Genomic DNA, 16,252 nt, shown 5'->3' on the forward strand with positions numbered 1-16,252 from the left:
AGATGTTTCTGTCTCTGAGCTGATGGAGATGTTTCTGTCTCTGAGCTGGTGAAGATGTTTCTGTCTCTGACCTGGTGGACATGTTTCTGTCTCTGAGCTGATGGAGATGTTTCTGTCTCTGACCTGGTGGACATGTTTCTGTCTCTGTTTTCTCAGTCTCTGTACTGTTCTAATGAGACCTGATGCTCTGTGGCTCTGTTGCCTGTCCCTCTGCAGGAGACGGGAGATGTTTTAGTACATTAAATATCTTGCGATCTACTCGGGAAAATACTGTTTCTGTCTCTCTACTGTTTCACTCTAAACTGATCTTACTGTATCTGTCTGTTTATTTAATGAAGGCTGATGTGTCTTTTTCTCTCTTCCGTATTCAGGACATGTGGTGTGTGTGTGTGTACGTGCTTAGCTATACTTGTGGGGACCAGAAGTCCCCACAAGAATAGTAAACACACAAACATTTTACCAACTGGAGACATTTTGTTGTTCCCCACAAGGACAAATGCGATTTCTAGGGGGTTAATGTTGGAATTAATGTTAAGGTTAGAATTAGGTTTAGGGTTAGGAGCTAGGGTTAGAGTTAAGGTTAGGTTTTCAGGTTAAGGTTAGGGTTAGGGGTAGTGTTAGGGTAAGGCTACGGGGTTAGGGTTAGGTTTAGGGTTAGGGGTTAGGGAAATTTGGATTTTGAATGGTACTGAATTGTGTGTCCCCACAAGGTTAGTTGTACAAGACTGTGTGTGTGTGTAAGTGGTGTATTAATGAAATCTGATGGGTTGTCTTGAGGGCATTTACCCACAAAGCTCCATCCTGATGAGAGCTAAAACATGTGTGACATTTCACTGAGGCTCATCTAAAACAAACATACGCACGTGCGCATGCACACACACACTAGCACCACCCCCCTCTTTCTGTCACTGAACTTTGTAATTCTCGTTCTCTCTCCCTGTGTCACACACAGTCTGTATCACTCTGTAAATGTATGGACAGACCAAAACGACAGAAAGAAAAACAGGAGAGGAGACAGCTGCTGTTGTCTTCCCTGGTTTCTTCAATACAGAAAAGAATTCTATAATATTCCATTTATATCAAAGTACCAGGCATTTATCTGTTGGAGAGGTCACTGGAGAGCCCTACTTAGTGAGGCTGAAAGGAGAGACAGTGAGGGAGCAAGACAGAGAGAACAGAGAAAGAAAAAGAGAGAGTGAGAGAAAGTGACAGAAAGAGAAGAGAGGGAGGGGAAGATGCCTGTTAACCCCACCCCCTTGGTTATTCTTTGATGATTTGTCAACCAGTTTCCTCTGACTCCACCCAATGATCTGTCCTCGCTGCTGCCTGTCCACACCGCACACACACACACACACACACACACACACACACACACACACACGGTAACAGTAATCTCCTCACTAACCAGTCACCTCCAGACTGATTGACGGATGTACCCGTCAGTCTGACTGACATTTCAGCTGATAGACTGACAGATTGACTAACAACAGGACACAAAGCCAGCAAGCTTATTGGTCTACAATGTCTTTTTGTGTCATTGTGACATGTGTTGAGGAATTATAATCCTGTGAGTAACAGTGTGTCTGTGTGTGTATGTGTAAACAGAATGTGGGAGCTGACCAGGATGTTGCTACAGGAGACAGACAGCTTCCATCTGGAGAATCACACAGATTACTACAGGAGACGTGTGTGTGTGTGTGTGTGTGTGTGTGTGTGTGTGTGTGTGTGTGTGTGTGTGTGTGTGTGTGTGTGTGTGTGTGTGTGTGTGTGTGTGTGTGTGTGTGTGTGTGTGAGAGAGAGAGAGAGCATCCCAGAGTTATCTGTTCAACCAAGCTTAGACAGAGACCGCTAAAGAAAGAGGGAAGTCCATGTAGAAAGATACAGGAAGAGAAAGAGAGAGCGATGAGTAGAGAAGGTGAGATATAAAGCAGAAGAGATATGTATATACACTGACTATACAAAACATTGAGTACACCTGCTCTTTCCATGGCATAGACTGACCAGGTGAAAGCTATGATGCCTTATTGATGCTGCATGTTAAATCCACTTAAATCAGTGTAGGCTGAGGCTGGGGGGTGCAAATTAATATTAGGAGGGTGTTCTTAATGTTTTGTACACTCAGTGAGAAAAACATACTATTTTAAATATTCTGTTTGAGAGGTAGTAGGGAGGACTACATCTCTGTGACGTTTGGCCTGGAATACTATGGTTGAATCAACATTGTTTCCACACCATTTTAATGAAATTACGTTGAACCAATGTGGAATAGATGTGGAATTGAGGTCTGTGCCCAGTGGGTTCCAATCAGTGGCGTATCCAGGCCACGAAGGGCAAGCACACCGCCATTCACATCAACAGGGCTGTAGTGAAGTGGGTCCAGAGCGTCAAGTTCCTCAGTGTCCACATCACTAAGGATCTATCATGGTCCACGCACACCAACACAGTCGTGAAGAGGGCACGACAAATCCTCTTCCCCATCAAGAGGCTGAAAAGATTTAGCATGATCCTCAAAAAGTTATACAGCTGCACCATTGAGAGCATCTTGACTGGCTGCTTCACCACTTGGTCTGGAAACTACCTGGCTATTTGGTTAACTATTTAACTATCTGCATTGACCCTTTTTGCACTAACTTTTTTGACTCATCACATACGCTGCTGCTACTGTTTACTATCTGTCACTTTGTTAGTGGTTGTATGTTCATATCTACTTGAATGACCTCGTTGGTACCCTGTGTATATAGCCAAGTTATTGTTACTCATTGTGTATTTATCATTACTTTTATTATTAAGTGTTTTACCTTCTAGTATTGTTCTATTTTATTTATTTCTGCATTGTTGGGAAAGGCCATTAAGTATGAATTTCACTGTTAGTGTACACTTGTTGTTTACAAAGACTTTGACAAATACCGATAATATATATTGTTTATTCATAAATCTCACCGGGAAACGAATAAGAGCGAGCGAAACAGCTTCTCTCGATCTACTAATACTAATGTGTAGCCCATGTATCTGATGCTGTCTGGCAAAAAATAATAGGACATGCCATATTATTTTTGTCCAGACAGGCGGCCGCTGTTTGCCTCGCTCGGGTGCTTTCTCTGGTGAAAAAGCGAATTTAATGAAAGGACTAGATAGACACGAATGAGAAATCATTTTATTCCTTTGTTTACTTTTTTATTGAAAACATTTTTGGGGAAGCCTGGCATCCATGAATACACACCACTTTGTAGGCGGAATGTCATTACGCTTATGATGTTTGAAAATAGATGTACCTTCTCATTCAAATGGCGGGTGCACAGTGCACTGTTCGACTGCTGGACTTTCTTTGTAGTAGAAGAACGTGCGCAGGTAATCAATTCAACTTACTTTTTGAATTGATTTGTTTGACAATCAGATAAAAATATAATCTGGTTGTGTTCATGACACATTAACGGTAATACATTTTTTACAGTTAAATGACATGTCTTTGCTGTAAAGCACATAACAGATGTTTGTCCACACAGACATAGGATGTCCCGTTAAAAACAGAGACCGCCTGAATGTCACGGTATAATTCGTACTCCGGCTGACATTTTCAAGTCAATTTACGTCAATGTTAATAGCCATATATAAAATCCTGATATTAAATACAAACACTGTAACAAGACTTTTGGGATTGATTTATGTTTAAAACAGGGAAACGTACCAAACATAAGCGGAAGTATTTAACGTGTTGAACCATCATAACTAGATTTAAAAATCCATCTTGCATCGATTAAGGTTCAAAATGTTTTTCTATGACCAGTATCAACACCCCACACAATATTTTTCACTCTACTCACTACAGACAAATTCAGATATGTTGTTTTGACATTCCAATCTGTTTTTTTAAACTCTCATCCATCCAACTCTCTCTCTCTCTTTACTTTGTTTTCTTACGCAGCTCGGTTTTTGATACTCTTTTTTTTTTTTACCTCCCTCCACACACGCACACTCAATTTCCCCTGAAAACACGAAACCAGGACAGCCCAGCAGAAAAGTAGTTAACACGCACCCTGCTTTCTGATTGGCTGTCAACCCTGGTGTTCTGAGCTTACCCTACAGAGAGAGGTAACTAGGCAACTTCAGCGGCTGCGGTACAGAGGGGGAGGAGAGAGAGAGAGAGGTAACCACGACAAAAAGGGGGACGAGAATAAAGGGAAATTACGCGCGGAAATAGGAAATCCTGACATATTTTTTAAATATTTTTTATATCGGGGTAGTGGGATGTAGCCGCGATTCAGTCACTATCCCTTGGATGGGAAAGTGGATAACCGCTTCTGAAACCTTGTTTGTGGATGTTGGGAATAACGTGGATGGTTGTTGGATTGTAACCTCGCAGCAGAATTGGAACTAACTGTAGGCCTACTCAATCTCGGACCGGCAGTAAGAAGGTAAACCAGTGATGAAAAGGCATTTGGACGAAATGAAAGCTTTAGGTTTACGCAGATGAGTATATAAATACCGCTGCAGAATGTCACAACGGTGCATGGCAGGTGTTTTGTAAATCGGAAGTTTTTCCAGACAGATCTAATATTCACTGCATCAGATCTCCACTGCTGCTGTGCATCAGGGTTTAATGGTTGGAAAAGAAAGTCTTTAAAAGTCATCTTTAGACTTCTCAGTGTGTAGAAATGACTCTCATTGTGTGTGTGTGTGTGTGTGTGTGTGTGTGTGTGTGTGTGTGTGTGTGTGTGTGTGTGTGTTACAGAAATGGGGAGAGAGCAGGCAGTTGTTTGCTGCATTGACATATTTCAGTGAGCGTGCATGTGTGCGTGAGTGAGTGAGTGAGTGTGTGTATGCGGATATTCCTGGGTGTTCCATATTAAGGCAGTCGGGTTCTACTTGGTGTTCTACCGCGCCAAGTTAGGGAGCCTCTCTCTTTTCCTGTTGAATGAATGACCTCTGTGCTGAATCCTGCCTTGAGGAGAATGAGTTGAAGTAAGTGTAACTGGGCTGTTCTGATATTGATCAGCAACTGGAGGAGAAATGTAATGAATACTACTCTGTCAGGGGCTAGGGGGGAGCGAGGTGGAGAGAGAAAGGGTAGGATAGAGAGAAAGGTCTTGTGAATGGGTATCCCAGTCATGGCTGAAAGCTGCATTAATCATGAAATGGCTACACACACACACACACACACACACACACACACACACACACACACTAGAGCTATAGCTGCTCCTCAGTCCTGCTCTAGCGCTTCACAGAATCTATCCACTAAATCTTCACAGAATCTGTCCACTAGGTCTTCACAGAATCTGTCCACTAAGTCTTCACAGAATCTGTCCACTAGGTCTTCACAGAATCTGTCTACTAAGTCTTCACAGAATCTGTCTACTAAGTCTTCACAGAATCTGTCCACTAAGTCTTCACAGAATCTGTCCACTAAGTCTTCACAGAATCTGTCTACTAAGTCTTCACAGAATCTGTCCACTAAGTCTTCACAGAATCTGTCCACTAAGTCTTCACAGAATCTGTCCACTAAGTCTTCACAGAATCTGTCCACTAAATTTTCACAGAATGTCCACTAGGTCTTCACAGAATCTGTCCACTAGGTCTTCACAGAATCTGTCTACTAAGTCTTCACAGAATCTGTCTACTAAGTCTTCACAGAATCTGTCCACTAAGTCTTCACAGAATCTGTCTACTAAGTCTTCACAGAATCTGTCCACTAAGTCTTCACAGAATCTGTCCACTAAGTCTTCACAGAATCTGTCCACTAAGTCTTCACAGAATCTGCCCACTAAATTTTCACAGAATCTGTCCACTAGGTCTTCACAGAATCTGTCCACTAGGTCTTCACAGAATCTGTCTACTAAGTCTTCACAGAATCTGTCCACTAAGTCTTCACAGAATCTGTCTACTAAGTCTTCACAGAATCTGTCCACTAAGTCTTCACAGAATCTGTCCACTAAGTCTTCACAGAATCTGTCTACTAAGTCTTCACAGAATCTGTCTACTAAGTCTTCACAGAATCTGTCTACTAAGTCTTCACAGAATCTGTCTACTAAGTCTTCACAGAATCTGTCTACTAAGTCTTCACAGAATCTGTCTACTAAGTCTTCACAGAATCTGTCCACTAAGTCTTCACAGAATCTGTCTACTAAGTCTTCACAGAATCTGTCCACTAAGTCTTCACAGAATCTGTCCACTAAGTCTTCACAGAATCTGTCCACTAAGTCTTCACAGAATCTGTCCACTAAGTCTTCACAGAATCTGGCTACTAAGTCTTCACCCATGCAGGCAACTACCTGCGTCTGTTTCTGTTCAATCCACTCTGTGTGTGCGTGCTTAAAGGACGTCATGCTGCTTGCTTAGCGAGTACCATTTCCTCCTGAATCGGCTCGCACCCAGGACCTCTACCTTGCTAGCACATGTGACCACCCAAACGTCTTACCAGTCAGCGCCATGTGAGAGCTAGCTATTCGCTGGCGAAAGTGGGGACACTTCAGGCTGAGGAATAAGTTTCACACATCCCCATGTGCTACACGTGAGTGTTTGGTAGGATGAGGGGTGTGCAGTGTGGGACGGCATGTTGTCCACGTCACAACGCCTCATTTGGTAAAGAGAAATGGAGGGTGATGGGATATGACAGAAGGCAGACCACACACCCAGAGTTAGGGTGTGTGAGTGAGTGTATGTGTGTGTGTCTGACAGGAGACAAATCACCAACACACACACACTTCCCTCAGCCAGCAGCTCCACCAAGGCCAAAGCTCCCTTGCTACCATGGTAACATATTTCTAAGGTGTGATTGGTCAAAGGAGGGTCATGGCAATGAAACATTTTCTCAAAAGTAAGTATGTGAATGATGGACATAGTAAACAGACTATAATGGGGAATATAGACCCTGGTATCAATAGGAAAATATTCTCTCAGGTTTTACACTCTTCTTCGTTGCTCTCTCTTTTTGTCTCTTCCCCCCTCTTTATGATCCATTGTGGAGGATTCACCACTAGCTAGCTATTAGTGTGTGTGTGTGTGTGTGTGTGTGTCTCAGGATGAATCAGAGCTAGCTATTAGTGTGTGTGTGTGTGTGTGTGTGTGTGTCTCAGGATGAATCAGAGCTAGCTATTAGTGTGTGTGTGTGTGTGTGTGTGTGTGTCTCAGGATGAATCAGAGCTAGCTATTAGTGAGGTGTTGTCACACCTCTACAGTGTTACATCGGCCTCTCGCGCTCTTCCTGCCAGTTCTTACCACCTAGTCAGTAATGTGTGTGTGTGCCTGCGTCTGTGTGTTTGTGTTTGTCTGCAGATGTTTCAGTCCTTCCACTTGTTTCCTCACCTCTCAGGTTACCTGGTCTGCCTCTGGAACCTTTGAAGCCACTTTAGAATCCAGTTCTGTGTGTGTGTGTGTGTGTGTGTGTGTGTGTGTGTGTGTGTGTGTGTGTGTGTGTGTGTGTGTGTGTGTGTGTGTGTGTGTGTGTGTGTGTGTGTGTGTGTGTGTGTGTGTGTGTGTGTGTGTGTGTGTGTGTGTGTGTGTGCGCGCGCGTGTGCTCGTGCATTTGAGGCCCTCTTACTTCAGTCTTTGTGGGCCCAGCAGGCAGCTTCAGGTCAGCATAGAAACGCAGAGAGCATTGTGTAGAAACCCTCACAGAAAACACAAGTATCTCTCTCTGTCTCTGCCCTCTCTCTCTCTCTCTCTCTCTCGGTCTCCCTCTCTCTCTCTGTGTCTGTCTCTCTCTCCCTCTCTTTCTCTCTCATTGTAATCTATTCAGAAGCACTGTGAGGCCTTCAGGGGACTTGTTAATATATGAAGGACATTATGTCTGTAGGGTTCTGTACAGTTCTCCAATAGGGCTGGGTTCTGTACAGTTCTCCAATAGGGCTGGGTTCTGTATAGTTCTCCCATAGGGCTGGGTTCTGTACAGTTCTCCCATAGGGCTAGGTTCTGTACAGTTTCCCCATAGGGCTGGGTTCTGTACAGTTCTCCCATAGGGCTGGGTTCTGTAAAGTTATTTCATAGGGCTGGGTTCTGTACAGTTCTCCCATAGGGCTGGGTTCTGTAAAGTTATTTCATAGGGCTGGGTTCTGTACAGTTCTCCCATAGGGCTGGGTTCTGTATAGTTCTCCCATAGGACTGGGTTCTGTACAGTTCTCCCATAGGGCTGGGTTCTGTACAGTTCTTCAATAGAGCTGTGTTCTGTACAGTTCTTCCATAGGGCTGGGTTCTGTACAGTTCTCCCATAGGGCTGGGTTCTGTACAGTTCTCCCGTAGGGCTGGGTTCTGTACAGTTTCCCCATAGGGCTGGGTTCTGTACAGTTCTCCCATAGGGCTGGGTTCTGTACAGTTCTCCCATAGGGCTGGGTTCTGTACAGTTCTCCCATAGGGCTGGGTTCTGTACAGCTAGAGCTGTGTTCTGTACAGTTCTTCCATAGGGCTGGGTTCTGTACAGTTCTCCCATAGGGCTGGGTTCTGTACAGTTCTCCCATAGGGCTGGGTTCTGTACAGTTCTCCAATAGGGCTGGGTTCTGTACAGTTCTCCCATAGGGCTGGGTTCCATAGGGCTGTGTTCTGCTGGGTTCAGTTCTCCCATAGGGCTGGGTTCTGTACAGTTCTCCCATAGGGCTGGGTTCTGTACAGTTCTCCCATAGGGGGCTGGGTTCTGTACAGTTCTTCAATAGGGCTGTGTTCTGTACAGTTCTCCCATAGGGCTGGGTTCTGTACAGTTCTCCCATAGGGCTGGGTTCTGTACAGTTCTCCCATAGGGCTGGGTTCTGTACAGTTCTCCCATAGGGCTGGGTTCTGTACAGTTCTTCAATAGAGCTGGTTCTGTACAGTTCTCCCATAGGGCTGGGTTCTGTAGTTCCCCAGTTCTCCCATAGGGCTGGGTTCTGTACAGTTCTTCCATAGGGCTGGGTTCTGTACAGTTCTCCCATAGGGGGCTGGGTTCTGTACAGTTCTCCCATAGGGCTGGGTTCTGTACAGTTCTTCAATAGGCTGTGTTCTGTACAGTTCTCCCATAGGGCTGGGTTCTACAGTTCTACAGTTCTCAGTTCCATAGGGCTGGGTTCTGTACAGTTCTCCCATAGGGCTGGGTTCTGTACAGTTCTTCATAGGGCTGGGTTCTGTACAGTTCTCCCATAGGGCTGGGTTCTGTACAGTTCTTCAATAGGGCTGGGTTCTGTACAGTTCTCCCATAGGGCTGGGTTCTGTACAGTTCTTCCCATAGGCTGTGTTCTGTACAGTTCTCCCATAGGGCTGGGTTCTGTACAGTTCTCCCATAGGGCTGGGTTCTGTACAGTTCTTCAATAGGGCTGGGTTCTGTACAGTTCTCCCATAGGGCTGGGTTCTGTACAGTTCTTCAATAGGGCTGGTTCAGTTCTCCCCATAGGGCTGGGTTCTGTACAGTTCTTCAATAGGGCTGGGTTCTGTACAGTTCTTCAATAGAGCTGGGTTCTGTACAGTTCTCCCATAGGGCTGTGTTCTGTACAGTTCTCCCATAGGGCTGGGTTCTGTACACAGTTCTACAGTTCCATAGGGCTGGGTTCTGTACAGTTCTCCCATAGGGCTGGGTTCTGTACAGTTCTTCCATAGGGCTGGGTTCTGTACAGTTCAGTTCTTCCATAGGGCTGGGTTCTGTACAGTTCTCCCATAGGGCTGGGTTCTGTACAGTTCTCCCATAGGGCTGGGTTCTGTACAGTTCTCCCATAGGGCTGGGTTCTGTACAGTTCTTCAATAGAGCTGTGTTCTGTACAGTTCTTCCATAGGGCTGGGTTCTGTACAGTTCTCCCATAGGGCTGGGTTCTGTACAGTTCTCCCATAGGGCTGGGTTCTGTACAGTTCTTCTCCCATCCCAGGGCTGGGTTCTGTACAGTTCTCCCATAGGGCTGGGTTCTGTACAGTTCTTCCATAGGGCTGTGTTCTGTACAGTTCTCCCATAGGGCTGGGTTCTGTACAGTTCTCCCATAGGGCTGGGTTCTGTACAGTTCTCCCATAGGGCTGGGTTCTGTACAGTTCTCCCATAGGGCTGGGTTCTTACAGTTCTCCCATAGGGCTGGGTTCTGTACAGTTCTTCAATAGGGCTGGGTTCTGTACAGTTCTTCCATAGGGCTGGGTTCTGTACAGTTCTCCCATAGGGCTGGGTTCTGTACAGTTCTCCCATAGGGCTGGGTTCTGTACAGTTCTCCCATAGGGCTGGGTTCTGTACAGTTCTTCAATAGGGCTGTGTTCTGTACAGTTCTCCCATAGGGCTGGGTTCTGTACAGTTCTCCCATAGGGCTGGGTTCTGTACAGTTCTCCCATAGGGCTGGGTTCTGTACAGTTCTTCAATAGAGCTGTGTTCTGTACAGTTCTCCCATAGGGCTGGGTTCTGTATAGTTCTCCCATAGGGCTGTGTTCTGTACAGTTCTCCCATAGGGCTGGGTTCTGTACAGTTCTCCCATAGGGCTGGGTTCTGTACAGTTCTCCCATAGGGCTGGGTTCTGTACAGTTCTCCCATAGGGCTGGGTTCTGTTCTCCCACAGGGCTGGGTTCTGTACAGTTCTCCCATAGGGCTGGGTTCTGTACAGTTTCCCCATAGGGCTGGGTTCTGTACAGTTCTCCCATAGGGCTGGGTTCTGTACAGTTCTTCAATAGGGCTGGGTTCTGTACAGTTCTCCCATAGGGCTGGGTTCTGTACAGTTCTTCAATAGGGCTGGGTTCTGTACAGTTCTTCAATAGGGCTGTGTTCTGTACAGTTCTCCCATAGGGCTGGGTTCTGGGCTGGGTTCTGTACAGTTCTTCAGTTCTCCTCCCATAGGGCTGGGTTCTGTACAGTTCTTCCATAGGGCTGGGTTCTGTACAGTTCTCCCATAGGGCTGGGTTCTGTACAGTTCTTCAATAGAGCTGTGTTCTGTACAGTTCTCCCATAGGGCTGGGTTCTGTACAGTTCTCCCATAGGGCTGGGTTCTGTACAGTTCTTCCATAGGGCTGGGTTCTGTACAGTTCTCCCATAGGGCTGGGTTCTGTACAGTTCTCCCATAGGGCTGGGTTCTGTACAGTTCTTCAATAGAGCTGTGTTCTGTACAGTTCTCCCATAGGGCTGTGTTCTGTACAGTTCTCCCATAGGGCTGGGTTCTGTACAGTTCTCCCATAGGGCTGGGTTCTGTACAGTTCTCCCATAGGGCTGGGTTCTGTACAGTTCTCCCATAGGGCTGGGTTCTGTACAGTTCTCCCATAGGGCTGGGTTCTGTACAGTTCTCCCATAGGGCTGGGTTCTGTACAGTTCTTCCATAGGGCTGGGTTCTGTACAGTTCTCCCATAGGGCTGGGTTCTGTACAGTTCTCCCATAGGGCTGGGTTCTGTACAGTTCTCCCATAGGGCTGGGTTCTGTACAGTTCTTCCATAGGGCTGGGTTCTTCAGTTCTCCCATAGGGCTGGGTTCTGTACAGTTCTCCCATAGGGCTGGGGGCTGGGTTCTGTACAGTTCTTCAATAGGGCTGGGTTCTGTACAGTTCTCCCATAGGGCTGGGTTCTGTACAGTTCTCCCATAGGGCTGGGTTCTGTACAGTTCTCCCAGGGCTGGGTTCTACAGTTCTTCAATAGAGCTGTGTTCTGTACAGTTCTCCCATAGGGCTGGGTTCTGTATAGTTCTCCCATAGGGCTGTGTTCTGTACAGTTCTCCCATAGGGCTGGGTTCTGTACAGTTCTCCCATAGGGCTGGGTTCTGTACAGTTCTTCAATAGTTCTGTACAGTTCTTCCCTAGGGCTGGGTTCTGTACAGTTCTCCCATAGGGCTGGGTTCTGTACAGTTCTTCCATAGGGCTGGGTTCTGTACAGTTCTTCAATAGGGCTGGGTTCTGTACAGTTCTTCAATAGAGCTGGGTTCTGTACAGTTCTCCCATAGGGCTGTGTTCTGTACAGTTCTCCCATAGGGCTGGGTTCTGTACAGTTCTCCCATAGGGCTGTGTTCTGTACAGTTCTCCCATAGGGCTGGGTTCTGTACAGTTCTTCCATAGGGCTGGGTTCTGTACAGTTCTCCCATAGGGCTGGGTTCTGTACAGTTCTCCCATAGGGCTGGGTTCTGTACAGTTCTCCCATAGGGCTGGGTTCTGTACAGTTCTCCCATAGGGCTGGGTTCTGTACAGTTCTTCAATAGGGCTGGGTTCTGTACAGTTCTTCCATAGGGCTGGGTTCTGTACAGTTCTCCCATAGGGCTGGGTTCTGTACAGTTTCATAGGGCCCAGTTCTCCCAGGGCTGGGTTCTGTCAACAGTTCTCCCATAGGGCTGGGTTCTGTACAGTTCTCCCATAGGGCTGGGTTCTTCAGTTCTTCAATAGAGCTGTGTTCTGTACAGTTCTTCCATAGGGCTGGGTTCTGTACAGTTCTCCCGTAGGGCTGGGTTCTGTACAGTTTCCCCATAGGGCTGGGTTCTGTACAGTTCTCCCATAGGGCTGGGTTCTGTACAGTTCTTCAATAGAGCTGTGTTCTGTACAGTTCTTCCATAGGGCTGGGTTCTGTAGGGCAGTTCTCCCATAGGGCTGGGTTCTGTACAGTTCTCCCATAGGGCTGTGTTCTGTACAGTTCTCCCATAGACAGCTGGGTTCTGTACAGTTCTTCAATAGAGCTGTGTTCTGTACAGTTCTTCCATAGGGCTGGGGGTTCTGTACAGTTCTCCCATAGGGCTGGGTTCTGTACAGTTCTCCCATAGGGCTGGGTTCTGTACAGTTCTCCCCAAGGGGCTGGGTTCTGTACAGTTCTCCCATAGGGCTGGGTTCTGTACAGTTCTTCAATAGAGCTGTGTTCTGTACAGTTCTTCCATAGGGCTGGGTTCTGTACAGTTCTCCCATAGGGCTGGGTTCTGTACAGTTCTCCCATAGGGCTGGGTTCTGTACAGTTCTTCCATAGGGCTGGGTTCTGTACAGTTCTCCCATAGGGCTGGGTTCTGTACAGTTCTCCCATAGGGCTGGGTTCTGTACAGTTCTTCCATAGGGCTGGGTTCTGTACAGTTCTCCCATAGGGCTGGGTTCTGTACAGTTCTCCCATAGGGCTGGGTTCTGTACAGTTCTTCAATAGGGCTGGGTTCTGTACAGTTCTCCCATAGGGCTGGGTTCTGTACAGTTCTTCAATAGGGCTGGGTTCTGTACAGTTCTTCAATAGGGCTGGGTTCTGTACAGTTCTTCAATAGGGCTGGGTTCTGTACAGTTCTTCAATAGAGCTGTGTTCTGTACAGTTCTTCAATAGAGCTGTGTTCTGTACAGTTCTCCCATAGAGCTGGGTTCTGTACAGTTCTCCCATAGGGCTGTGTTCTGTACAGTTCTCCCATAGGGCTGGGTTCTGTACAGTTCTTCCATAGGGCTGGGTTCTGTACAGTTCTCCCATAGGGCTGGGTTCTGTACAGTTCTTCCGTAGGGCTGGGTTCTGTACAGTTTCCCCATAGGGCTGGGTTCTGTACAGTTCTCCCATAGGGCTGGGTTCTGTACAGTTCTTCAATAGAGCTGTGTTCTGTACAGTTCTTCAATAGGGCTGGGTTCTGTACAGTTCTCCCATAGGGCTGGGTTCTGTACAGTTCTCCCATAGGGCTAGGTTCTGTACAGTTCTCCCATAGGGCTGTGTTCTGTACAGTTCTCCCATCGGGCTGGGTTCTGTACAGTTCTTCAATAGAGCTGTGTTCTGTACAGTTCTTCAATAGGGCTGGGTTCTGTACAGTTCTCCCATAGGGCTGGGTTCTGTACAGTTTCCCCATAGGGCTGGGTTCTGTACAGTTCTCCCATAGGGCTGGGTTCTGTACAGTTCTTCAATAGAGCTGTGTTCTGTACAGTTCTTCCATAGGGCTGGGTTCTGTACAGTTCTCCCGTAGGGCTGGGTTCTGTACAGTTTCCCCATAGGGCTGGGTTCTGTACAGTTCTCCCATAGGGCTGGGTTCTGTACAGTTCTTCAATAGAGCTGGGTTCTGTACAGCTGGGCTGTTCTGTACAGTTCTTCCATAGGGCTGGGTTCTGTACAGTTCTCCCATAGGGCTGGGTTCTGTACAGTTCTCCCATAGGCTGGGCTGTACAGTTTCTAGGGCTACAGTTCTTCAATAGAGCTGTGTTCTGTACAGTTCTCCCATAGGGCTGGGTTCTGTATAGTTCTCCCATAGGGCTGTGTTCTGTACAGTTCTCCCATAGGGCTGGGTTCTGTACAGTTCTCCCATAGGGCTGGGTTCTGTACAGTTCTTCAATAGAGCTGTGTTCTGTACAGTTCTCCCATAGGGCTGGGTTCTGTACAGTTCTTCAATAGAGCTGTGTTCTGTACAGTTCTCCCATAGGGCTGGGTTCTGTACAGTTCTCCCATAGGGCTGGGTTCTGTACAGTTCTTCCATAGGGCTGGGTTCTGTACAGTTCTCCCATAGGGCTGGGTTCTGTACAGTTCTTCAATAGAGCTGTGTTCTGTACAGTTCTCCCATAGGGCTGGGTTCTGTACAGTTCTCCCATAGGGCTGGGTTCTGTACAGTTCTCCCATAGGGCTGGGTTCTGTACAGTTCTCCCATAGGGCTGGGTTCTGTACAGTTCTTCAATAGGAGCTGGGTTCTGTACAGTTCTCCCATAGGGCTGTTCTGTTCTGTACAGTTCTCCCATAGGGCTGGGTTCTGTACAGTTCTTCCATAGGGCTGGGTTCTGTACAGTTCTCCCATAGGGCTGGGTTCTGTACAGTTCTCCCATAGGGGGCTGGGTTCTCCCATAGGGCTGGGTTCAGTTCCCATAGGGCTGGGTTCTGTACAGTTCTTCAATAGGGCTGGGTTCTGTACAGTTTCCCATAGGGCTGGTTCTGTACAGTTCTCCCATAGGGCTGGGTTCTGTACAGTTCTCCCATAGGGCTGGGTTCTGTACAGCATGGGTTCTGTACAGTTCTTCAATAGGGCTGGGTTCTGTACAGTTCTCCCATAGGGCTGGGTTCTGTACAGTTCTTCAATAGGGTTCTGTACAGGTTAGGGCTGTTCTGTACAGTTCTTCCATAGGGCTGGGTTCTGTACAGTTCTTCAATAGGGCTGTGTTCTGTACAGTTCTTCAATAGGGCTGTGTTCTGTACAGTTCTCCCATAGGAGCTGGGTTCTGTACAGTTCTCCCATAGGGCTGGGTTCTGTACAGTTCTCCCATAGGGCTGGGTTCTGTACAGTTCTTCCATAGGGCTGGGTTCTGTACAGTTCTCCCATAGGGCTGGGTTCTGTACAGTTCTTCCGTAGGGCTGGGTTCTGTACAGTTTCCCCATAGGGCTGGGTTCTGTACAGTTCTCCCATAGGGCTGGGTTCTGTACAGTTCTTCAATAGAGCTGTGTTCTGTACAGTTCTTCAATAGGGCTGGGTTCTTACAGTTCTCCCATAGGGCTGGGTTCTGTACAGTACAGTTCTCCCATAGGGCTGGGTTCTGTACAGTTCTCCCATAGGGCTGGTTCTGTACAGTTCTCCCATAGGGCTGGGTTCTGTACAGTTCTCCCATAGGGCTGGGTTCTGTACAGTTCTCCCAGGGCTGGGTTCTTCAGTTCTCCCATAGGGCTGTGTTCTGTACAGTTCTTCAATAGGGCTGGGTTCTGTACAGTTCTCCCATAGGGCTGGGTTCTGTACAGTTTCCCCATAGGGCTGGGTTCTGTACAGTTCTCCCATAGGGCTGGGTTCTGTACAGTTCTTCAATAGAGCTGTGTTCTGTACAGTTCTTCCATAGGGCTGGGTTCTGTACAGTTCTTCAATAGAGCTGTGTTCTGTACAGTTCTCCCATAGGGCTGGGTTCTGTACAGTTCTCCCATAGGGCTGGGTTCTGTACAGTTCTTCAATAGAGCTGTGTTCTGTACAGTTCTTCCATAGGGCTGGGTTCTGTACAGTTCTCCCATAGGGCTGGGTTCTGTACAGTTCTCCCATAGGGCTGGGTTCTGTACAGTTCTTCAATAGAGCTGTGTTCTGTACAGTTCTCCCATAGGGCTGGGTTCTGTATAGTTCTCCCATAGGGCTGTGTTCTGTACAGTTCTCCCATGTGTTCTGGGCTGGGTTCTGTACAGTTCTCCCATAGGGCTGTTCTGTACAGTTCTCCCATAGGGCTGGGTTCTGTACAGTTCTTCATATAGGCTGGTGTTCTGTACAGTTCTCCCATAGGGCTGGGTTCTGTACAGTTCTCCCATAGGGCTGGGTTCTGTACAGTTCTTCCATAGGGCTGGGTTCTGTACAGTTCTCCCATAGGGCTGGGTTCTGTACAGTTCTTCAATAGGGCTGGGTTCTGTACAGTTCCCCATAGGGCTGGGTTCTGTACAGTTCTCCCATAGGGCTGGGTTCTGTACAGTTCTC

At 47.2% G+C, this 16,252-nt stretch overlaps 1 protein-coding gene across 1 annotated transcript in view; it reads left to right on the plus strand.

Annotated features, from left to right (window-relative positions):
- The first annotated feature begins 4,135 nt into the window (after positions 1–4,135).
- Positions 4,136–16,252, plus strand: part of LOC115122978 (disabled homolog 1-like) — a 119,710-nt gene continuing 107,593 nt past the window's right edge. The window contains exon 1 of the mRNA XM_065009090.1: positions 4,136–4,412. The gene's annotated coding sequence lies outside the window, so the exon portion shown is untranslated. The remainder of the gene's footprint in view (positions 4,413–16,252) is intronic.

This window comes from Oncorhynchus nerka, linkage group LG24 (genome assembly GCF_034236695.1).
Source record: "Oncorhynchus nerka isolate Pitt River linkage group LG24, Oner_Uvic_2.0, whole genome shotgun sequence".
In the NCBI taxonomy this organism is placed as follows: domain Eukaryota; kingdom Metazoa; phylum Chordata; class Actinopteri; order Salmoniformes; family Salmonidae; genus Oncorhynchus; species Oncorhynchus nerka.